Raw genomic sequence first — 25,322 nt, 5'->3', positions numbered from 1 at the left:
CGCATTTCTGACCCCCCCCCAAAGTCTATTTTTTATGTATTGTAGTAGGTGAACGTCCAAGTCACATCATAAAGAGCACATGTGCCATAGGTACCAAACGATTGCTACAGCTTTTTGTTCTGTTTGATGAAGGGCAGACCACCAGTAACCAGACAAATAAAAACAATCCTGAGGAAAAAGGCTTGGTGTACCTCTTGCAAGGATAACAAGGTTCTATTCTTCACATTAAAAAAGAATGCCAGTAGATGCATTAACTCCTGACTGCCAAATAGCGCATTGGTTAGTTCAAAGCAAAGCAACACATTAAAACGGGCAACCCACTGTTCCATTCGTATCTTCCTGCCCATGCAGATGCTGTTCCCGAGTCTACCTGTACCACCCAGTGCTCTGTATGCACGTCCTATAAGGCTGCTTCTACCGCCCCTTCTACTGATATCTTCTCTGACTTCTACTGCACCAGTTTTGCTTCCTCTCTTTGTACTTGCTGGGCCGTTTCCTTCTCTTTTTCTCTCAACCGTTTACAATGATCTACGATTATGGACTTAATCTGCACCCACCCCTTTGCCTCTATCCCCACTATCTTGTGAAGGGACTTTTGTAGCTCCATGGGAAGCTCCTTTTTAAACAAAAAATAAAAGAATGGGATCAACCAAGGCCAGGATTCTCCTATTTAAGCCTTACACATCTCCTGTGTCTGTAACGGGGCGGGGTCTTCATTATCTTGCATTGTGCGTTGCATGATGGACTGAAGATCTGGGGGTTAGGCACATCGTAAGGCTGCCCACACCTGTGCCTGATGTCATTTAAGTGTGCCCCTTTATGAATATCATCCACTAACTGCACTCTGGGATACCCTGCTTTCATCCATATGTCGTCTGCCTGATCTCCTAGTATTGCAACAAATCCACATTTTAAATCACCTACAGCCAGAGTGATATTGGTAGTTTGTTTCTCAAATTCATAAATCCATTTTCCTACACCTGCAGTAAGAGATGACAATGCTTTAATTAGGGTATTTTTGTCCATGTGCGGCCATGGTGCATACTGTGCGCTCCCTGGTCCTTTATGTAACAGGGGGAACTGTATCCCCGTCACTTTTTTCAGTTTGCTCTTCTCTGTCTACTGTCCCTTCACCACTGCCAAGCGCGCATACCAATTTCTCAACCTCAGCCCCCACAAACTCTCCTCTCATGATATCATGGGTTGAGCCTCGCCATCGACTACCTCCTCCACCGTATCCCATTCCTCCTTCCCTGGATCACCTCCCACCTGATCCTTCAACCGCACTGTGCCGTACTGCCATCGTCCCATACTTTGTCTTCCACGTTCTCTGTCTTCTTTCATTTTTACTTTTTCCCCCTTATATTTGGATGCCAGAAAGGTGTACATGTGGCCTAAAACCTTCTTCTTACTATTTCCCTGCTCTGGTCAAGGTTGAAACAGACCCCCCACCCTCAATATTTCAAAATCTTTTCCTTGTACAGTGGTAAAAGCGGCACACATATATTCTAACGGGCTGATCAGCGCCATTTTAGCCACCCCAGTCAAAATGTATTAAAACAAAAACTTCCTGTTTATCTGAGATTCAATCCAGTGGCACCTCTGTCATCCTGTTGCCCCACCCTTTCCAACCTCAATACCGTCACACCGTTCCCCCTTGGCCCACTCTGTCACTCGTTCTTTCCTCACTCCAATCTCATACCAACAAACCCCTGCTTTTTAAAGCACCATTCACTCACACCTTCACTCCACACAACTCCACATAATTTGAGACCACCAAACCGAACCCCTCCTCAGTCCGCACCAATACAATAAAACACCAAAAAAGACTATGGGCCTCATTACAAGTTTGGAGGTAGCCATGCCGTCATTACCGGCATGGCTACCTCCAAACTCATGGCCGGGTCCGGAAAAAAGGGAATTACCGGGCCATTCTGACTTTTGTGGGCCTGGTAATTCACATTTTTGGGACCCGGACCCAGTACGTCCCCAATAGGGCTCAATGGGAATGGGGAGGATGCAAACAATGGACCAGACCAGATGTGCATACCGCCACTGGCAAGCAAACTCTTAATGTGGCGGCCATGTATGAACGGTGGCGGTACCTTACCGGCACTGTTCATACCGCGGCCGCCAGGATCCTAATGAGGCCCTATGTCTAGTTCCAAGGCCCCCTTTATATCGGTTGGAGAGATCCCAGACACACTCAATATATGGAGTATCTTCCTCAATTCCTTTTTTCTCCTCAAAGATACAGGGCTGTCTTCTTCCCTCAATCAGAAAGGATCCCATTATTCCATCCTCCTCTTAATCCATATAATAATAAAACTTATATAAAAACCCAAACTGCCACATGGTCTTTCTACTACACATCCACACTTCAATCGCTGTGTCACCACATCCTTCAACACTCCTCAACAGTCACGCTTGTCCCCTTTAGCCATCCACATGTTGTTTTCTCCCGCAAAAAGGGCACTTACATCAGCATTCTCTCTCGAGTTCCTCTGTCACACAGGGTTCCATCAACAGCCTGCACAATCCAGGAGCTGCACCCCGCTCCAAAGAACATACACGAATTCTGGCAACACAGCTTCTGTAAACCCCTCCAAGTTGTGCACAAGGGACATGTCCGCTGCAGGTGGGTGCAGCCCCTCTGAATGCGTGGCCAGGAATCATCTGTCTCTGCAGAGAGTCTAGGATCATGTTGGGGTCACCAAATTGTAAAAACAATCCTCTGAGGAAAACGGCTTGGTGCGCCTTTTGCAAGGATAACAAAGTTTTATTCTTCATATAAAAAAAGCGTGCCAGTAGGGGAATTCAATCCAGACTGCAACGGTGTGCACTGGTTAGTTAAAAAAAAACACATTATAACGGGCAATGTCGTCACCCGTGACGCAAGCAGTATATCGTACTTATTCCGCAACCTCATTGGCTAGCCCCTATGTACATGACAGCCTCTCCAGATGGGGCATCGGACGATTGGTTGCAGTTACTCCATGCCAATCCCCTTACACATGGTCTTCGACCATGCCACCTTGAGTCCTAAGAACACGATTGGTAACCCATGTAAGAATGGTTCCCTCCCTGTGAACACCTCATATGATGTGCACCTGGTAATTAGACATGAACTCAGTGGATACTCTTGAAGTCAATTTAGCCCGCTGAAATGAAAAGTGTTTCCTCTTGTTCGAGACGCCTAGGCACCCCCGCCGACACAGACCTAAATTTGTTGGTATCACCCCGTGCACCTCGTAGTACAAATCGCAGGACATCCGGCGCTTTGCTCCCTTCCTGGCAGCCACCCCTTCCCCAATCTTTCGCCAGGGCTTCTCAAGGCCCACACTAATCAGTCAGTTTGTGAGGGATTTAAGAGCTCTATTTGTGGGCATCTGGCAGCTCAAATACAGTGACCATTATCCAGGTGGGCGCTAGTGCTCTAAATCTCGGGTGGGTTCTTTTGGCTACTCTAGATCTCTGCCATGGCCACCAGGAGATCGTCCTTCTGGGACAGGTGCAGTTCTACCCGCTCTGGGCTATTCACATTCGTTTTTGATTACACAGGACTCCAATATAAGAAAATTGATGGTTGTATCTGCTCAGTAGGACAGCCTTTTCGTCTAATGCCTGAGCTGGGAACGGGGATGGGAAATTGTAATTGTGTTGGGTGCCAGAATATGCTGTTGTTGATATTGGGGCCTGGCCTTCCTAGGCCTCAATTTTAATATGGCAGCATTTCAATGCTTTCTGCCACGGGACAGGGCTGGCTACTACATGGTTCCTTCATATTACTTACCTCCATATTTGCTACCCCCACAGGTGCACCACCTACCTCTGGGACTTCTCAGGACACATAACATACTACGCCATGGACTCATTCCCTACCCGTAAATCTCATCCCACTTCCCACTACAGCTGTGCTGCTTGATTCCTTTATGCCCTTAATATATTTTCCTCAACCTGAATTGTTTTGTGGGGCCGGGGTTGTGGACATACATCCCAACATCGATATCATTACTTTTGCTACAATGGATAGTTAATTGTCTATAACCCTTTTTAATGCAAGTGGTTAATCTAACAGCATGTTGCCAGAATTGAGGTTTTCCAGACACGTTCCACAAGCTTTTAATTCACACTCTAAACACAAACTATTTCTCAGTGGTTTTAAATTTGCACCACGTGTTGTAGATTAAAAAAACACTCTAGATGAGCGAGAATACATTTTAATAATCAGAGCAAGCCTATGCCAGTCATTGCTAGTTCCCTAACACAATGTCCCTCACACTACAAAATTCAACTTAACTCACAGCACACCACTACTTAGCAGTACTCATTTTAAGTATTAGATATCACACATCGACTCTGCATTTTCAGAAAGATTACATTTCTTAGTGAAATGGACTTTAAATAAATGTTTTTACATCAACGTTGGCATTCCCGAATTGTCTAAACTGTACATTTTGCTATCTTTCTATCTTATATTTGACATTCCCAATAGGTGTAGGCTACGTGTTTTCAGAGGTAACAACCGTAATCATTTTTTGATATTGACAGGGTAATTCATAGAAATTCGCACAAAAGTGGCGCACGCGACTGGCGCACAGCGTGCCCGTGCGAATGTCTGCGCCAGCCACGTGCGCTAAAATCGATTTCCGCGCACAGCGTATTCATGCATTTTCGCATCCAAAACCAGCCGTGGCGCAGCGTGGCGCAGCGATCCTGCAGCAGCGCCAGTTACGCCCCCAAGAACGCCCTTGCGCAAGGAAAAGCCTTAAAAATCCCCAAATAATCGCAAAGGGCTGCGCTAACCCTGGACCAGTTCACAGGGCTGGCAAACAGCAAACGCCAAGCGGGGAACGTGTATTTCAGTGGTTCGCGGGAAGTTCCACACGCAATTGTCCTGTGTACGTGTGCATCAGGGGTGCGCGGGAAGTATCACACGCAAAATCAGCAGGGTACGTGTATTTCAGGGGTGCGCGGGAAGTATCACACGCGATTCCAGCAGTGTACGTGTATTACAGGGGTGCACGGGAAGTATCACACGCAAAAGCACAGGGTACGTGTATTTCAGGGGTGCGCGGGAAGTATCACACGCGATTCCAGCAGGGTAAGTGTATTACAGGGGTGCATGGGAAGTATCACACGCAAAAGCAGCATGGTACGTGTATTTCAGGGGTGCGCGGGAAGTATCACACGCGATTCCATCAGGGTACGTGTATTACAGGGGTGCGCGGGAAGTATCACACGCAAAAGCAGCAGGGTACGTGTATTTCAGGGGTGCGCGGGAAGTATCACACGCAAAATCAGCAGGGTACATGTACTTCAGGGGTGCACGGGAAGTATCACACGCGATTCCATCAGGGTACGTGTTTTACAGGGGTGCGCGGGAAGTATCACACGCAAAAGCAGCAGGGTGCGTGTATTTCAGGGGTGCGCAGGAAGTATCACACGCAAAATCAGCAGGGTACGTGTATTCAGGGGTGCGCGGGAAGTATCACACGCAATTCCAGCAGGGTACGTGTATTACAGGGGTGCGCGGGGAGCACCACACGTGAATTGCAGGTGTGGGTCCTCCCAGGTGTTCCCTCTACACCCTCACACCACAGGGGCCTACCCTGCACATGTCCAGCAGGCACCCCATCCACCATGGCCATGCCCCCCAGCCAACCCACATGTCACCTTGCACTACTGCCCACCAACGCATGTCCCCCTGCACCCCCAGCCACCAGGGGCAGCCTCCACCAGGCCCCCACCCATGTCTACCACCACCCCCGCCCCCCAGCAGTGTAGGGGCAGCCTCCACCAGGCCCCCACTCATGTCTCCCAGCCACCAGGGGCAGCCCCCACCAGGCCCCCACCCATGTCTACCACCACCCCCACCCCCCAGCAGTGCAGGGGCAGCCTCCACCAGGCCCCCACTCATGTCTACCACCACCCCCACACCCAGCCACCAGGGGCAGCCTCCACCAGGCCCCCACTCATTTCTCCCACCACCCCCACGCCCCAGCCACCAGGGGCAGCCCCCACCAGGCCCCCACCCATGTCTACCACCACCCCCACCCCCCAGCAGTGCAGGGGCAGGCTCCACCAGGCCCCCACTCATGTCCCCTATCACCCCCACCCCCCAGCCACCAGGGGCAGCCTCCACCAGGCCCCCACTCATGTCCCCTATCACCCCCACCCCCCAGCCACCAGCGGCAGCCTCCACCAGGCCCCCACCCATGTCTACCACCACCCCCACCCCCCAGCAGTGCAGGGACAGCCTCCACCAGGCCCCCGCTCATGTCTACCACCACCCCCACCCCTCAGCCACCAGGGGCAGCCCCCACCAGGCCCCCACCCATGTCTACCACCACCCCCACCCCCCAGCAGTGCAGGGACAGCCTCCACCAGGCCCCCACTCATGTCTCCCACCACCCCCACCCCCCAGCCACCAGGGGTAGCCTCCAACAGGCCCCCACTCATGTCCCCTATCACCCCCACCCCCCAGCCACCAGGGGCAGCCTCCACCAGGCCCCCACTCATGTCCCCTATCACCCCCCCCAGCCACCAGAGGCAGCCTCCACCAGGCCCCCACTCATGTCCCCTATTACCCCCACCCCCCAGCAGTGCAGGGGCAGCCTCCACCAGGTCCCCACTCATGTCTCCCTGCACCCCCACCCCCCAGCAGTGCAGGGGCAGCCTCCACCAGGCCCCCACTCATGTCTCCCTGCACCCCCACCCCCCAGCAGTGCAGGGGCAGCCTCCACCAGGCCCCCACTCATGTCCCTTATTACCCCCACCCCCAGCAGTGCAGGGGCAGCCTTCACCAGGCCCCCACTCATGTCCCCTATTACCCCCACACCCCAGCAGTGCAGGGTCAGCCTCCACCAGGCCCCCACCCATGTCTACCACCACCCCCACCCCCCAGCAGTGCAGGGGCAGCCTCCACCAGGCCCCCACTCATGTCTCCCACCACCCCCACCCCCCCAGCCACCAGGGGCAGCCTCCACCAGGCCCCCACCCATGTCTCCCACCACCCCCACCCCCCAGCCACCAGGGGCAGACTCCACCAGGCCCCCACTCATGTCCCCTATTACCCCCAACCCCCAGCAGTGCAGGGGCAGCCTCCACCAGGCCCCCACTCATGTCTCCCTGCATCCCCAACCCCCAGCAGTGCAGGGGCAGCCTCCACCAGTCCCCCACTCATGTCTCCCTGCACCCCCACCCCCCAGCAGTGCAGGGGCAGCCTCCACCAGGCCCCCACTCATGTCCCCTATTACCCCCACCCCCCAGCAGTGCAGGGGCAGCCTCCACCAGGCCCCCACTCATGTCTCCCTGCACCCCCATCCCCCAGCAGTGCAGGGGCAGCCTCCACCAGGCCCCCACCCATGTCTACCACTACCCCCACCCCCCAGCAGTGCAGGGGCAGCCTCCACCAGGCCCCCACTCATGTCTCCCACCACCCCCAACCCCCAGCCACCAGGGGCAGCCCCCACCAGGCCCCCACCCATGTCTACCACCACCCCCACCCCCCAGCAGTGCAGGGGCAGCCTCCACCAGGCCCTCACTCATGTCTCCCTGCACCCCCATCCCCCAGCAGTGCAGGGGCAGCCTCCACCAGGCCCCCACTCATGTCTCCCTGCACCCCCACCCCCCAGAAGTGCAGGGACAGCCTCCACCAGGCCCCCACTCATGTCTCCCACCCCCCCCCACCACCCAGCCACCAGGGGCAGCCTCCACCAGGCCCCCACTCATGTCCCCTATTACCCCCACCCCCCAGCCACCACGGGCAGCCCCCACCAGGCCCCCACCCATGTCTACCACCACTCCACCCCCCAGCAGTGCAGGGGCAGCCTCCACCAGGCCCCCACTCATGTCCCCTATCACCCCCACCCTCCAGCCACCAGGGGCAGCCTCCACCAGGCCCCCACTCATGTCCCCTATTACCCACACCAACCAGCAGTGCAGGGGCAGCCTCCACCAGGCCCCCACCCATGACTACCACCACCCCCACCCCCCAGCAGTGCAGGGGCAGCCTCCACCAGGCCCCCACTCATGTCTACCACCACCCCCACCCCCCAGCCACCAGGGGCAGCCTCCACCAGGCCCCCACCCATGTCTACCACCACCCCCACACCCCAGCAGTGCAGGGGCAGCCTCCACCAGGCTCCCACTCATGTCTCCCACCACCCCCACCGCCCAGCCACCAGGGGCAGCCTCCACCAGGCCCCCACTCATGTCCCCTATTACCCCCACCCCCCAGCCACCAGGGGCAGCCCCCACCAGGCCCCCACCCATGTCTACCACCACCCCCACCCCCCAGCAGTGCAGGGGCAGCCTCCACCAGGCCCCCACTCATGTCCCCTATCACCCCCACCCCCCAGCCACCAGGGGAAGCCTCCACCAGGCCCCCACTCATGTCCCCTCTTACCCCCACCCCCCAGTAGTGCAGGGGCAGCCTCCACCAGGCCCCCACCCATGTCTACCACCACCCCCACCCCCCAGCAGTGCATGGGCAGCCTCCACCAGGCCCCCACGTTCTAGATCCCTGGCCCTTATGGTCAGCCTCCAAATGCCAAACACCCACCCGAGTATTGCATCCACCCACTTAGAAATGGCAAAAACATGATCAAACCACAATTGCAAGCTTGCAAATGAACACATGTCCCTCACATACACCCAATGGGTGTCAGTGAATGTCAAAATCCATATCATGATATGCATGAAACCAATGAGATGATACTACACATTGAACTTTGAAGAAAAAATATGTATTAAAAGCAACATAAATTGAATCAAAAATAAACAAACAATAATAGAAATTTTTAAAAAAATAAAAACAGCAGGTATGCAAAACCACAAATCATAATGCAAATGAAAGGTGTCCAAAGTCACAGTCCGCAAAAGTAAATCCAATGGAAAAATAAAATTGAAAACCATTGCTCCATGGGGAAATCATAATAAAAATTGAAAATCCAAAAATCAACTATGTACAGATAAACAATCCAGGGTCCATGATCCCAACCGAAGAAATGAAACCTATCTAATAACACTACCTAAAAAAATAACTATATACAAAAATGTGGCCCATTGTCCAAAAGGTCCAAAAAAAATGCAAAACCAAAGGAAACCTAACACTAACTATATAACTATTTACAAGGGCAGCGGGCTAGTCCGACGGCTCACTTTGGGATGTTCCGGGCCAGGGCATCTTCGAACTCCTGCTCAATGTCCCGGAGGCGCTCCTCCCCCATGGCACCGAGGGTCCACAGGGCCGTCCACATGTTCCCCCCAAACTCCCTGCGGATTGCCTCGAGGCACTCGGCACGCCGCAGGGCCCTCCGCATGGAGTTCTCCGCCCTGACCATCGTGAGCCGTGCCTCTTCCGCCCGCTGCCGCTCCGCATCTATGGTGTGGCCCAACCGCTGCCACATGGAAGACACTTCCCGTCCTGGGTCCTCCTGCCCTCCGGCCGATGCCTGCCCCTCCGATATGGAAGACCCCGAGCCATCATGGCTCCCACCACGTTGGTGCTGCTGCTGCTGCGGCTCTGCCCGTGCACTGCCTCCTGCTGCCTGCACAACCTCCGCTGGCTGGGGTGCAGTCGTTGATGTGGCCACCCCGGCTGGACGTCCGACTCCCGACTGTGGCAGGGATGCCTCCTCCACCAGCCTGGCCGCACCGTCAGAGGCAGCTCCACAGGGCACCCAGGTGACTGATGGGTGGGAAGATGGCACGGAGGACGACTGGCGCATAGGGGGTTCAGTTGAGGAGGGGGTCGTAGCAAGCCCCATCAAACGGAGGAATCCGGCCTGGGTGACCTGTCCCAGTAGGCCGACGCGGTCAACGAGCCATTCGAGATGACGTGCAGTCCCCTCATGAAAAGACTGCAGGTCACCTCGCATGGCCCATTGACGCAACGCCACACCAGTCAGGACAGGCTCAACCCGGACCCGGATAGCCACGTACGCAGGCAGAGGAAGGCCAGTTGTCATGAGCTCATCCCATGCCTGAAAACGGGTCTGGACGTAGGCATCCCTGCTGGTGCAAGATTATGCAGTGACAGGATCAGAGACAGGATTGCACACAGGCACCTCCGCGGCGACCTGTGCTGCCTCCTGTCCCTGGTCCTGCACTGCACCACTAGCACCAGTGGAATCCCCACCTCCAAACCCCGTGTCTGTTGCTTGCACGGCCTCCTCCTCCACCAAACCCCCCACCAACCTGGATGACTCCGTGCCATCTTCCCCCGTTGGGCCCTGTGGGGTCCCAGCTGCCCCTACTGCTGCCGAGGAGTCCAACTCCGACCTCCGCCTCTTGGACCTCCCCCGGCAGCTGCGGTCTGGGACGTGGCACTGGACTCCTCACTCCCCGACGAGATCACAACTTGGGAGGGGAGCTGGGCCTTGCGTCTCCGGCTGGCGGTGCGATCCCCGCCACTGTGCTCCACAGCACCTTCTCCGCCCTCTTCATCAGTTGACGCTGCAGACAGGGAGAAATAAAGCACAGGCATCAGGGCACTGTACAATGGACACATACACACATGACAGTTGCACATGAGTGGCATTGGCAAACCTCAGACATGGCATCACAATCGGCAACACACATGTCATTTCAACTTGCACACATGAGCCATACCATAACCACATCGCAACTGCCAGCACCATCCATACACATACAACAGCATGAGCAGGCAAAGGTGAGCCAGACATCACATGCAACACAAGGAGTTCGCTACACATGCACGCCACCACCACACTTGCATGCATGTGTACACCTCAGCCAACTGTCGCAGTGTTCCGATGTGCATCCATGTCACATCTGCCAATCAGGCTTCCACATCCGGCTGTCACATGCATCCATGTTGCCTCACTGTTGCACCCTTGTCAAATACACACACATGCACATGTACACAGTGCTGATACATGCAGCTGAAAACAACATACATGCGTGACATCACGAACATGCCCACTTACATACACATTCATCCAAACATGTGTGCCCACACAACTGCATTTGGCATGCAAGCCTACACACACAAGCACCATCCATGTCTCACACATGACAGCCCTCGCATGTGTTAGCCTCACGGTCCTGTACACCCCCACCCATACTCGGCCCCATACAAACAGATGTGCAACCGGCACACTACTGGCACATCACCACACGCACAGCTTACAATCATGATGCATGTACACTTACCGCTCGACTCCAGACGGGTCTCCCTCTCAAGGACCTGGACGTGGAGCTCTGGGGATATGCGTTTCCAGGACCCTCATCTGATCTTCCGACAAGTGGCCCTGGCGCCCCTTAGCATCCGCTGCCTTCAAGAGGCGCCGGGCCTTGTTCAGGGTCCTGGACCTGAAGTCCTCCCAGCGCTTCTTGACATGTTGGAAGTCGCGGACTGCCACCCCCTCCGCGTTGATGGCAGTCACGATGTCGGTCCAGATCCGAGTCCGTCCTTCCTTGTCGGCGCGCACACTTCCGTAGAGGGCATCATACTGCCCCAGGACTTGCTCCACCAGGACACCAACTTCCCTGGCACTGAAGCTGGTGCCCCTCTGCCTCTCTGGCCAGGGGTTGTCAGTGGTGCCAGATGTTGCAGTGCCCGACATGACAACCCCAGAGGCAGGAGTGGGTGGGCAACTGGGTCCTGGGGCTGGGCTGTGGAGCGATGGAATCCCAGTCGGGAGTCTTCGGTTCCAGCAGGGGTGGTCACAGCAACAGCACCCCTGGCTGATGTGCAGGCAGCAAATGGCAGGGCACGTGGGCAGCAGGCAGTCAGGCAGCAGCAGATGGCAGGTGGGAGCGTGCTCGGGGCTCTGGGGGGCAGTAATTCGGCCTTGTGGGCAGGAGCGTGGTCTTCCGTGTGCTTACACGTGGCCAGCTTGATACGGAGTGATTTGGCACGTGAAAATCCTGTACGTCAGCACGCATATGCGATTTCATTGGACCAAAGGCCCTTAGCGCGTGAGCGCGTCTGTGACGTGAGGCGCGCGGGTGTTTCCCTCATTACACGTGATGACAGAGCACACTTCCTGCGCACCCCAGAAATACACGTACCCAGGCCAATCGCGTGCATGCTCACTTCCCTCCGATTACACGTGATGACACTTGGACGTGCAGTTTTACCACGTGTGCTCGCATATGCGATTCCATTGGCCCAAAGGCCACCATGCGCAGCTGTGACGTCACGTGCATGGCCGTAGAGAATGGCGCGTGTCAAAATGAAGAGATACACGTCCGAGTGTCAAAGCGCGTAATTGGTGGAAATGGCCTCATCGCGTATGCGCGTCTGTGACGTGTGTATAAAAGGTACGTGTAGAACGCCATTTCCTTGTACGTGCTTTTCGTAGAGAGCGAGTGGGTGAAATCTGTACTTCTTGTCGGTTCACACTCGATTTACTTCACAGCGTTTCCAGTTCGTACTCCCTGTTACCTCTGACAGCTTTTTCTCTTTTCCTCTTTTTCCTGGGCATGTTTCCTCAAACAGCGTTCCCTTCTACTGTTGTCCTGTCTCCTCAGACAGCGTACAATTCTTCTTTTGGCGGGGGTGTTGCCAACGCGCACACGCGCATGTTTTTCACGCTTTTGTTCCTGGCAGACGGTGAGTCGCGCACATATTTAACATCTGTGCTTGCCCCGTGTGTCGCGTACCCCTTCAGAGGTCATTCTAGGCTGCGTGTGACACGCATACGTTCATTCTTGTGTTCCTGGGTGCCACAGCGTAGTGCAGGTTTATTTTTCCACGCACGTGGTCTAGGAGGGGTTGCATGCACCTTACTTCGCTTTTTTGGGGTGCCTGTGCGTTGCGTGACCCGTCATCTTTCCCCAGGGGTGACATACAGCCTTGCTAGAGCACTAGGGTACGATTATCATCTGGTACCCAACCCCTTTGACCCCCAATTGCCCAGGACAATAGTTCACATCGACTCCCATACGCACAATAACCTCAGTGCCATGGCTAGGAGGCGGCCAAGCCGTAAGGGTGGCAAAGGTGGACGAGCCCCAAGTGGTGGCTGTGGTGGATCCAGTAGGGGACGTGGCCGTGACTTGCAGGGTGCCCCTAGCCCCCCATGTGTGGAGGAGCAGTCAGGGACACCCATGCCCCCCCCCCTGGTTGAGGTTACCGTGGCTGACACCATCCATGCTCAGCCCTTGTTGGACCAGCCCACTCTGGAACCAGACTTGGCACAGGGTGACTCCATGGCTGACTTCCAGGTCAGCAGGTCTAGGCCACGTGCATCGGTGAACGTTGGTGTCATCAGGCCACGTGGATCAGGGGCAGCTAGGTCATCTGCTGCCCCGCGTAGGCAGGCTGGGGAGGCTGCAGGGGCAGCTGCGGCTCCATCCACCCCACCTCTCACACACCCATCCAGGACAGTGTCGGTCCAAGTCCATCATGCTGACATTCCCCCTGACACCATCACACTTGAGCTAATGCCTGCACCAACTCCCATGCTGAGTGTGCAATCCCACGCTCCTGCCCCTAGTGTCCAGAGCGGCGTAGGACACTCAGGATCCCAACCACCTTCCAAGCGGAAGAGGAAGAGTGCTCGTCCAGTAGAGGCTGATGCCCCAGACACGGCTACACAGTCTGGCCCGTCAAGGAAGCCCAGCTTCAATGAGGCCGAACTGAATGCACTTGTAGAGTATGTGTCCGCACATGACCGCGAAATGGTGATTATTGCAGGATCCAAGACCACACCTGCACAACGTTAGGCACACTGGCAGACCATTGCGGACATCATAAGTGCCCTTGGAATCGTGAGGCGCACAGGTAATGAATGCTACAAGCGCTGGAATGACCTGAAGCGCAGGGCAAAGAATAAGCTGGCCTCAAGTCATGCCGCAACTCTAGTGACTGGAGGTGGGTCTCCAGCAGACGACATAGAACTCACTCCACATGAGCAGGTTGCTGGGACCTACGTCACGGAGGAACAGATCCAAGGCGTGGGAGAACTGGCAGATTACGAGGCATTGTCCGGTGAGTGCACATGCATGTGTGTGTCATCCATGTGCATGGTGTGTGTGATAGGGCTTCTGTTTGGGTGCCAGGGGAGGGTGTGTGTGCCTGAGTGGTTCGGCTCACCCATGTGCCCCTTCCTATACATTCTTGGCACCAGAATTTGGGTATAGCAGCATCCCTTCGGCCAACATTAGACATGCAGCCCAACACCACGCCAGTTGCCCTTGGAGAGTCATCTTGCCACAACACTGTTGCTTATTTACTTCTGTTTATTCAGGCAGATTGTTTGCATACCACCACTTTTACTCGGGATTTCTCAGTCCTATTGTCACATGTCTGACATGGCTATGGTACAGTGGACTGGCTCAGTTTCGTGGACATGATTAGTTTGGACATGTCCCTTTGCTATAGGACCATTTTTGACTGGCAGCTGCAGGTTAAACATTTGAACCATTACAATGAAAATAATGAATTATATGAGCAAACTGGACTGAATGAACAATTGGTGACCTCCTCTCCCTCTTCACTTCATGGCTAGGGTACATGCCATCTGTGTGATGGCATGTATATTTGACCTGCCAATCACTGGCCAATGTGTGATGCCACTGCTAGGCAGCATGCAGCAAATGTGTTCATCTTCCATCTTGGTGTCATTAATGTGTGCCATCTGCCTCCCCATCACACGCAGTGACGGTGCATGCATGGGAGTGTTTTAGTCATGTGGGACATGTGTCAATCAAGTACTGTTTCTGTAGCCTCTCAGCCCTAATTGTGTGCCATAGTGCTAATGCCTGTTTCCATTTGTTTTCTTTTATGTCTTTGCAGGGGAAGACGCACTTGATACTGCTGGGGTTGTGGAGATGGTGCAGACCCAGGAGGGGTCTGAGGGCCGACCGACCACCAGTGAGGGACGTTGTGTGGTGGTGGGTGAGAACCCACAACTGCTGCAGGTCGTGCTCTCAAGGGGTGTCTCTGGCTGCACCTTCCCCGAGCTGTATTCAGGTGTCGATTCGGATGATGAGACCTACGTGCGGCGCAGGTGAGTATTCCTGGGAGGGATTCTGTTCTGTCCGACCCACCTGCACCAGGGTTAGAACCCTCAATGGGGATGTCAGTGTTGGCAGGTACGCCTTTGGTGGTTACGGATGCAGGGTCACACTCCGCGACATCTGATCCTGTTCCTGGGCCAGCAAATCAGAGGGGGAATGCAGTCCTGCAGCCTCAGGCAGTGCCGGCACAGCAAGGCGCAGTTCGCCTTGCCCCAGACAGGTGTGGTGCCCGCCGACGTGGTGGCCGTACGCCATCTGGCAATACCGCATGGGAGCAATCCATTTACGGTATGGCAACCCAACAGGCAGCATCATCAGAGATGATGGCTCAGGCCATGGATAGGGTGGCCACTTCCATTGTCCCCCCCGAAAGGCTGATGGAGCGACTACAGCAGGCAACCGACTCCATCTGCCAGTCACACAGGGAGGACATGTTGGCGTCCGACAGGGACAGGCGGGCGGCACTGGCGACTCTGCAGGAAGCCATCTCCATAGAGTCCCAGGGCCACAGGGAGGCCCTGAGGCTGGAACTCCTTCACCTCAGGACGACTCTTGTTGAGCTTGAGGCTTCAACAAACCGAAGGACAGAACAGCAGCTGGAGCATCTCACCCGTACGCTCTCAGCTGAGATGCAGGCAACTAGGGCAGAGGTCCGGGCATCCCGTGAGTTGTTGCATGGGGACCTCCGCACACTTATCCTCCAGAACGAGACCTACCACACCCGCATGCTTGCAGCCATGGAGGAACAGACTAGGGCTTCGCGTGGGCTGCTTCCCATAGTGCCACCACCTCCTGATGCAGCTGCAGAGGGTGAGGATAGCGACAGCAGTGATACTCCCACAATAGGGTAGCCGTGTAGGCCATGAGCCCATGGAGGTGTTTTTTTTTCGCAAGATCCACACAGGTGGGTTTTGGTGTGCACCCTGTCCTCGGACCTCCTGGGTGGCTGGGGGGTGGGGTGATGGGAGATATGAGTGGGGGCCTGGTGGAGGCTGCCCCTGCACTGCTGGGGTGTGGGGGTAATAGGGGACATGAGTGGGGGCCTGGTGGAGGCTGCCCCTGCACTGCTGGGGGGTGGGGGTAATAGGGGACATGAGTGGGGGCCTGGTGGAGGCTGCCCCTGCACTGCTGGGGGGTGGGGGTAATAGGGGACATGAGTGGGGCCTGGTGGAGGCTGCCCCTGGGGGCTGGGGGGTGGGGGTGATGGGAGACATGAGTGGGGGCCTGGTGGAGGCTGCCCCTGCACTGCTGGGGGGTGGGGGTAATAGGGAACATGAGTGGGGGCCTGGTGGACGCTGCCCCTTGTGGCTGGGGGGTGGGGGTGATGGGAGACATGAGTGGGGGCCTGGTGGAGGCTGCCCCTGCACAGCTGGGGGGTGGGGGTAATAGGGGTCATGAGTGGGGGCCTGGTAGAGGCTGCCCCTGGTGGCTGGAGGGTGGGGGTGATGGGAGACATGAGTGGGGGCCTGGTGGAGGCTGGCCCTGGTGGCTGGGGTGTGGGGGTAATAGGGGACATGAGTGGGGGCCTGGTGGAGGCTGCCCCTGCACTGCTGGGGGGTGGGGGTAATAGGGGACATGAGTGGGGGCCTAGTGGAGGCTGCTCCTGGTGGCTGGGGGGTGGGGGTGATGGGAGACATGAGTGGGGGCCTGGTGGAGGCTGCCCCTGCACTGCTGGGGGTGGGGGTAATAGGGGACATGAGTGGGGGCCTGGTGGAGGCTGCCCCTGCACTGCTGGGGTGTGGGGGTAATAGGGGACATGAGTGGGGGCCTGGTGGAGGCTGCCCCTGCACTGCTGGGGTGTGGGGGTAATAGGGGACATGAGTGGGGGCCTGGTGGAGGCTGCCCCTGGTGGCTGGGGGGTGGGGGTGATGGGAGACATGAGTGGGGGCCTGGTGGAGGCTGCCCCTGCACTGATGGGGGGTGGGGGTAATAGGGGACATGAGTGGGGGCCTGGTGGAGGCTGCCCCTGCACTGCTGGGGGGTGGGGGTAATAGGGGACATGAGTGGGGCCTGGTGGAGGCTGCCCCTGGGGGCTGGGGGGTGGGGGTGATGGGAGACATGAGTGGGGGCCTGGTGGAGGCTGCCACTGCACTGCTGGGGGGTGGGGGTAATAGGGAACATGAGTGGGGGCCTGGTGGACGCTGCCCCTTGTGGCTGGGGGGTGGGGGTGATGGGAGACATGAGTGGGGGCCTGGTGGAGGCTGCCCCTGCACTGCTGGGGGGTGGGGGTAATAGGGGACATGAGTGGGGGCCTGGTGGAGGCTGCCCCTGGTGGCTGGGGGGTGGGGGTGATGGGAGACATGAGTGGGGGCCTGGTGGAGGCTGCCCCTGCACTGCTGGGGGGTGGGAGTGGTGGTAGACATGGGTGGGGGCCTGGTGGAGGCTGCCCCTGCACTGCTGGGGGGTGGAGGGGGTGGGGGTGGTGGGAGACATGAGTGGGGGCCTGGTGGAGGCTGCCCCTGGTGGCTGGGGTGTGGGGGTGGTGGTAGACATGAGTGGGGGCCTGGTGGAGGCTGCCCCTACACTGCTGGGGGGTGGGGGTAATAGGGGACATGAGTGGGGGCCTGGTGGAGGCTGCCCCTGGTGGCTGGGGGGTGGGGGTGATGGGAGACATGAGTGGGGGCCTAGTGGAGGCTGCCCCTGCACTGCTGGGGGGTCGGGCTAATAGGGGACATTAGTGGGGGCCTGGTGGAGGCTGCCCCTGGTGGCTGGGGGGTGGGGGTGATGGGAGACATGACTGGGGGCCTGGTGGAGGCTGCCCCTGCACTGCTGGGGGGTGGGGTGGTGGTAGACATGGGTGGGGGCCTGGTGGAGGCTGCCCCTACACTGCTGGAGGGTGGGGGTGCAGGGAGACATGAGTGGGGGCCTGGTGGAGGCTGCCCCTGGTGGCTGGGGGGTGGGGGTGGTGGGAGACATGTGTTGGTGATCAGTAGTGCAAGGTGACATGTGGATTGGCTGGTGGGCATGGCCATGGTGGGTGGGTTGCCTCTGGGACATGAGCAGGGGTGCAGGGTATTACCCTGTGGTGTGGGCTGCCTGCAGGGGCCGTGGAGGGTGTAGAGGGAACACCTGGGAGGACCCACATGGCCAAATCACGTGTAGCATTCCCCGGCACCACCGAAATACACGTACCCTGCAGAAATTGCGTGTGAATCTTCCGCGCACCTCGGAATACACGTACCCAGGCCAATCGCGTGTGGAACTTCCCGCGCACCCCGAAGTACACGTACCCAGGTCAATCGCGTGTGGAACTTCCCGCGCACCCCCACCTACCCAGGCCAATCGCGTGTGGAACTTCCCGCGCACCCCATAGTACACGTACCCAGGCCAATCGCGTGTGGAACTTCCCGCGCACCCCTAAGTACACGTACCCAGGCTAATCGTGTGTGGAACTTCCCGCGCACCCAGGAACACGCGCACACGCTATTTTTCACACAGTGGGTGTCCGTGTTTGTCGGTGCCCCTTTGCACCTCATTTGTCCTAGAGGGCCACTGTATGACCCATTCATCATGGATGTATAAGGGTGCTTTTTGTTAGCGCACATTTTGGCGCACATTTTTTTCAGTCGCAGGGGCGCTACCGCCTGCTTTCTTGTGGCGTACTTGTTTGGCCCTGTGCGCGTCTTTGACCGTGCGCTGGTTTGCCCCATTGGATTCCATGAATACGGGTTGTAGGCGAGCGTGTGGGCGTTCCGCGCACTTGCCCCCTGTACTTCCCCCGTGACGCCCATATTTTCACGCGTTGTTCCCCATTCCGAGTGTTACGCCCCGTGTTCCGCCTACTTTTGTGATGTGCGCCGCGCTATGTGCGATTTCGCAGTGGCCGTGGTGCACGCTTTTGGATGACCTGTGCGCCGGCGTGCATGGCGCACATTTTTAGCGCACATCCAATGTTTTTCTCGCGCACGGACTTCCACGAATCGCTGTGCGCTGGTTTTCCTGCGATTTTCGCACTTGCACTGCGATTTTCGCACTTTTCCTGCGATTCGCACGTTTTGGCACCGCTGCGCGGGAATTTTCGGCACACATTAATTCCATGAATCGACCCCTCTGTTTTCTGTTACACTAAACGTATTTCATAGTTTTGTTTCCATTCAGACTATCCGATTGTTGGAAACCCACGTATAAAGGATGTGCACAGTAAATATGTAAATAAGTAATTATTTGGGACTATGTTCTTAGCTATTAGAAAAAAAATCATTTTTGTACTGATATCAATAACATTCTTCGGCAACGTAGCTGCTGCAAACCTTATTTTTCAAGTATTCTGTGCATCTGAGGAAAATCATTTGTAAACTTGAAACTTGACCCAAACAAATGGAAATCAATGGCAAGAATGATGAGATCTAAAAGTAACAAATCAATGAGGTTACATTAAAGAGAGAGGAAGCTGCTGTAAACCATGGCCATGTCGCAAATGCACTCCTTTTCCAGTTTGCATTGCATGCAGCCCTTTTAAAGAGCATTTATTTTAATATGGTGTTAATTAGGAGACTTGAAGGATAGTGAAACATATCTATACCATGCAGTTGTTGTAATATACAGTTGCAGAGTAAATGATAAAGTACCACCCACTGAAAATAAGAAAGATATTGCATTTTTTAAAAAGACTTTAGTGACCTTCTGTGTCTAATTTACAAAAAATGCGATTCATTCATGGAATCAAAAGCGGAAAGAAACCTCCTGTGCAAACAATAACGAGTTACCCCCGGAACGCCCACAACACACCCCCATGGCAAGCAAAAAGGTGCACTGTCAAACAACCTTTGCGCTGGACCCATGTAAACAGTAATCAAGGAATACTCACAAACAATTACCATTACATACACTCCTCTCCTGTGACTCACAAGTCCTCGTCCCAGGACCCCTAAGAAACTATGCCCCAACTCCCTAACCAAAGCAGCACCTGCGAACCCCGAGCAAAGCAATGGCTGTGGTGTGCTGGAATGATCCAGTTGACAGGAAGTGTAATGCTGATATTACTTTTACTAGGGGTGTCAGTGTTTGCAAGACCATGGTGGGTGATTCCAGGTTATTCTCCCACTCCCTGATCTGTTCAAGAATGACATGGGGAGGGAATGAGTATCCTCCATACACCTCCTCAACTGGCATCGCAAATAATTTGGTTCGTGGATGGAAGATTCTGGCACTCCACCTCATCCTCATCCTCTTACTTCCATATAGTAGGATCAGTACTAGTAAAGCAGGGCCTGCCATTGTGGAAGTCCTGTATTCAATACTGTTGCATGGTGCTTTTATACTTGAGCTTTCATTGAGCTTTGTACTTTGCAACATGTATCACTTAGCGGTAAAATCACAAGAAGTGAGTTTTTCTTTGGACTCCAGGCAATTGCGCGATAGATTCTGTGAATAGCGGTTCCTTGGCACTTAATGGGACATGTTCCTTATTTACTCCATGCGTCCTTCCCCATGCCCATATTTTTCCTCTCTCGTCCACATTTTCTGCATGAAATGTGGGTTTTGCTTGTTATGCCTTGTGATGAATCTGGTGATATCCACACTGCTTTCCCTGAGGCAGCTTCCTCCTATGTGGCCAGGGGATGTCATCCGCTACCTCATCCTAACCCTTGTGGTGGCTATATGAGGAGGACCACCTCGGGGAGGTATACTTTGGGGAACTGGTGGGTTATGGTCAGAGGAAATCACATACCCCCCTTTTCCTTTTAGGGATATTCCCTCGATTCCCCAAACTCTAATGGCATATTATCATACCCCTCCCCAACCTTTTAGTGGATCTACGTAAATATTTTCCCCAGGATAACAGTAGGAACCACATGCTAGCCACTGAAATTATGAACAGAACAGGAGTAGGGAAGGTTACTTCTAGTGAAACTGAGTATTCATTTCCCAATACCATTTCAGAAGAAGACCCATAACCACTGACAGAGGAAGAGACTACTCCCAATAAAGCTCAGCCTTTTATTCCGCAATACCATGCAAGAGGAAAATACATGGCCACTGAAATGAGGAAGAATGGAGGAGTAGTGATGATTATTGGGACTAAGTATTAAGTGCAACAGTCCAGTTGTTGGAGAAGAAATAGCCGAGCCGGGAAGTATAAATACAACCCAAACTCAGCTGATGGAAGTCAAGGCAGTCCCGGAAAGGAGAAGTAGCGGAGAGAGCTGCAGATCTGCCTGCCGGTCAGGAATGCTGCCAAATGTCACGCAGTGGAAACACGCGCTGTGGCAAACAGCAGAGAAGCCAACACAACCTCAGGAGAATGGGATGGAGTTGCTGTCAGTTTAATGTGGAGACGGAAACTGTTGTGGAAGCGCGCACTGAAGAAGCAAGTATGGCGGCAAGAGTGTGCTTGTCCAGGCGCACACCAAGCCAATTCAGTAGAGCCAACAAAGAAAAAACAACACCAAAGGCAACTACTAAGCCCAGGGAAAGTGAAATGGTTACTGGGTAGTCAGTGTACCGATACCATTAGTTAAAAGTGAATCAAAAGGAAAGTAACGAGAACCAAGGGAAGCACGCACCTATTGAAGAATGCAATATAAATACATGGGAAGGTGGATGATGCAGAAATCTACACCGCTTCATGAAATCAAAGCAAGAAAGCAATTCGGAATCCAATAAACAGATGAAAGTATTTGTAAAGCAAATTGTAAATGGAGCAATAAAGTCATACCTGAAAGAATAGGTAGTTGTTTAATAAAGTCGTGGCAAGAGAGAACACCAGGTGAAGATAAGTTAAAGTGTTTCATATATAAAGGTCCTAGCAGGAGAGTATACCAGGTGAAGACTAGTGTGTATCAAATAGTCAATCAACTGTTAAAATGAAAACAAAGGGATAATAGAAGAAGTTAAAGAAAATCAATAATGTTTTGAAATGAGAATTGTGAACTGTGAAGAAAGTGCAGAAAGTAAATGAAAGGCCCTAAGAAGAAAGGTGTCTTTGAAACTGGAAGTAACGAGAAACCTTGGGGAAGGGAGCAAGTCCTGCAATCTACATGAATGCTCTGAGGGGAGAGAAAAGTCCTCTTGGGAACTTGGTGGGTCCTTTTGAAATTGGATGTTAAATGCAAAGAATACAGGAAAGGAGGTACTTTCTAGAATTATGAACCTTGTTGGTGAAGAAAATCTTGTGTTGGACTTTCACCACTTTTTTTGCAACAATGGGCCTCATTACTGGTTTGCGGTAACCCTGCCGGTGCCAACGGCGGGTTGCATCCGGACTCATAATAGTTTACCAGCGCCTGACTTCCTGGTGCCACCAGGGCTATTACAAGTCTGGTGGCCGGGAAGTTAGGCATCAGTACATTTGTTAATCCGCATTCCCATAAAGTCCTATGGGACTCTATGGGAGTGGGGACACGGGAGCAACTGTGTCGGTGCTCCCGTGACAAGTCTGCCTACCGTGGCCCCTGCGCCCGGCAGGGTCAGACTTGTCAGGCACATCCGCTCCGGCAGGCAGACTTTTAGTTTGCCGGTGTGGAAACAAGGGTATCAGTGACCTTTCTGGCACCCTTGTTTACGGACCGGCCAACTTGTCATGAGGCCCAAGTCTGTTTTTTAAACTTTCTTTATAATTTTTTTCATAATGAAATAGGCAATAAACAATAACCTCACAACATCACACCCCCACCCTACCCCCCAAATAATTACACAGGCAGCATGGTACAGTTGAGAATACAAAAACGCGCAAGCAAAACAAAGCAACTCGCCGGGCGACTGATCACATGATAGGCCCCCACCTGTCCCGCCACTCACCTCCCGCCACTTTACCTACCTATTAAGCCACAACAGCCCATTGCAGAGGGACTTTATCATCCCAGAACTCACCTTCCTTCTACAGCTCAAGACAATTGAGGATGACTAGGTATTATTGATGGTTTCTCCCCTAGGAGAGGAAGTTGACTCAGTGGGCCTCATTACGAGTCTGGCGGTAGCCGTGCCGGAAAAACCGGCAGGCTACCGCCGGCCTGATAATTCCATTCCGACTCTGGGATTGCCGGAATCACTGGGGCATTACAACCCCGGTGACCCGGTAATTCCGGTGGCGGAATTCTGTAAATCCCCATTCCCATGGAGTCCGATGGAACTCCATGGGATGGGGACCAGGGAAATACTGGTTCCGTCTATGACAGAGCTGGTGTTTCCATGTGCACCTGCAGGCGGGTTGTGTTAAACCCGCCTGGTCAGACCTGGTGGGAGTGACACCTCCCGCCTGCAGGACTCTGAATCAGCTGGGCCGGAAAGAACGGTGGCAGCCGTTTTACCCCCAACATTGTTTCCGGACCAGCAGGGTTGTAATGAGGCCCAGTATCTACAGCCATATATGTTCTATGGGGGCACTAAAAGTGCAATGGTCTGCTCTGACCTGCTACATATTAAGTCTCTTGCTTCTCACACATATTCATACAGTTCAACCATTCCTGAAAACATGGCGCCTTGCGCTTCCCCCAGCCCCTAGCAATCAAAGATCTAGCCACTACCCATGCCATTTTCAACACTTTCTTCTCAGCCCGGGTCCCCCCCTCAATCAGAGCCAGCAACCACAGCTTTGGTGAGTATTGCAAAGGAGAATGTAGCATCAGGGTCATTGACTCCTCGATTTTGACCCATAGTGGCTGAAATCTTGGGCAGCCCCATGACATGTGTAAAACATCAGCTGGCTAGTACGCACACAAGAGGCAGTGGGAAGGTCTATCGGGGTAATACCTATATAGACACGCAGGAGAATAATAAACATGGTGTAAGAATATAAAGTGTATTATATGGTAATGGGTACTCAAGGACAGGTTGCAGAACTGTATGCAGATCAATTTTGACTGCTCCTCAGGCAGTACCCTTCACAGGGCAGTCTCCCATACAATATAACCATACAACTGCTTAACCTGTCTATTTTTGTGCCTTAATGACCCTATAAGTAGAAGATACAAGTTTCTTGCCACTCTGTGGTGTAATGACAGATTGATGTACTGGGGAGATAAAAGGTGCAAGTGGGTTGTTTGGCCTCTTTGCCTTAAGAATCTCCCGCAGCCCAGAATACAGCAGCATGGTCATGCGTTCCATTCCCCCTCTTCCCTTAAGAGCCTCCCAGGTGATGAACCTCCTCTCCTGTATCAAATCCCCCAGGGTGTGGACCCCTAGTCTTTCAAAATGAATTTGAAATATCATTTCAAAAGCAATTTCCACACCTCGCACTTTGTATATGGCAAACATGGGGGAATAAAGTGCCCCTCTCCCACCAAGCATCTCAGTTGTCTCCAGGCCCTACATGTGGCTTCCACCGGTTGGATCTCCATCCTATCCACCTTCTCCGGGTCTCCCCACAACAACCCCCTTAAAGCGTTCGGGTATGTGATCGCCTTTTCCAGAAATTTGTGTTGGAGCTTGGTGGAAGGGGACCACCAACAGATGGAGTATCTTATCTGTGCTGCCAGTTAATAGGCATATAAATCCAGGTATTCCAGGGCCCCTTTCTCGTAGGGTTGAGGCAACATGTCGTACGATATGCTTACTTGTTTGCAAGCTGACACTAGGCAAACCATCAAGCTGTTAAGGTTGGTCCAAAAACCTGCGGGGGAAAAGATCGGAACATTATTAAAGATATATAGAAGTTTTGGGAGGATCGCCATCTTGGAAAGGGATATTCTGGCTGCCTGCGAAATAGGTGGGAGAATCCACGCCTCTACCTTATGTTGCAAATTCTCAAGCGTCGTCACATAGTTTTTATTGTAAAGGTCTACTGGAAATGGTATGACCAGAATCCCCATATATCGTATGCCCTGTTATAACCACCTGAGAGAATCCCCCACGTCAGCCCACTGCACCCCTGGAGTTAACGGGAGGACCTTTAACTAAGACTAATTTATCTTTAGTCCAGTGAGGTCTCCAAACAAGCAGATCTTTCATATCAGTGGTTGTGGATTGTGCTGGGGATGTTTCACATACAGCAGCATGTCGTCTACATATAGGGATATTATTGATACATGAGAATAGACCTTAACCCCCCTGTGAGTGTAGTATTGCCTGAGGCACCAGGCAGGCGGTTCAATTGCGAGGGCAAAAAGGATATGGGGACAGAGGGCAGCCCTGCACCGTGCCCCGTGTCAGAAAAATATAGTCTGACATCATGTGATTAGTTTACACCACCGCCCTAGGTGCTGTATATAACACCCAGACCCACTGGAGGTAAGACTGCCCAATCCCTGACCGCCAAAGAACCTTGAACAGGAACATCCATTACACAGGACTTCTCAGCATACAAAGTGGCCACAGCGATCAGGATTTCAGGGTTCACATTATGCATAAGAGAGAACAGGTATCTCAAATTAATCTGAGTGGGCCTC

The sequence above is a fragment of the Ambystoma mexicanum genome, chromosome 2q (assembly GCF_040938575.1).
Source record: "Ambystoma mexicanum isolate Mex_15411 chromosome 2q, UKY_AmexF1_1, whole genome shotgun sequence".
In the NCBI taxonomy this organism is placed as follows: domain Eukaryota; kingdom Metazoa; phylum Chordata; class Amphibia; order Caudata; family Ambystomatidae; genus Ambystoma; species Ambystoma mexicanum.
This window is presented reverse-complemented; position numbering follows the sequence as displayed.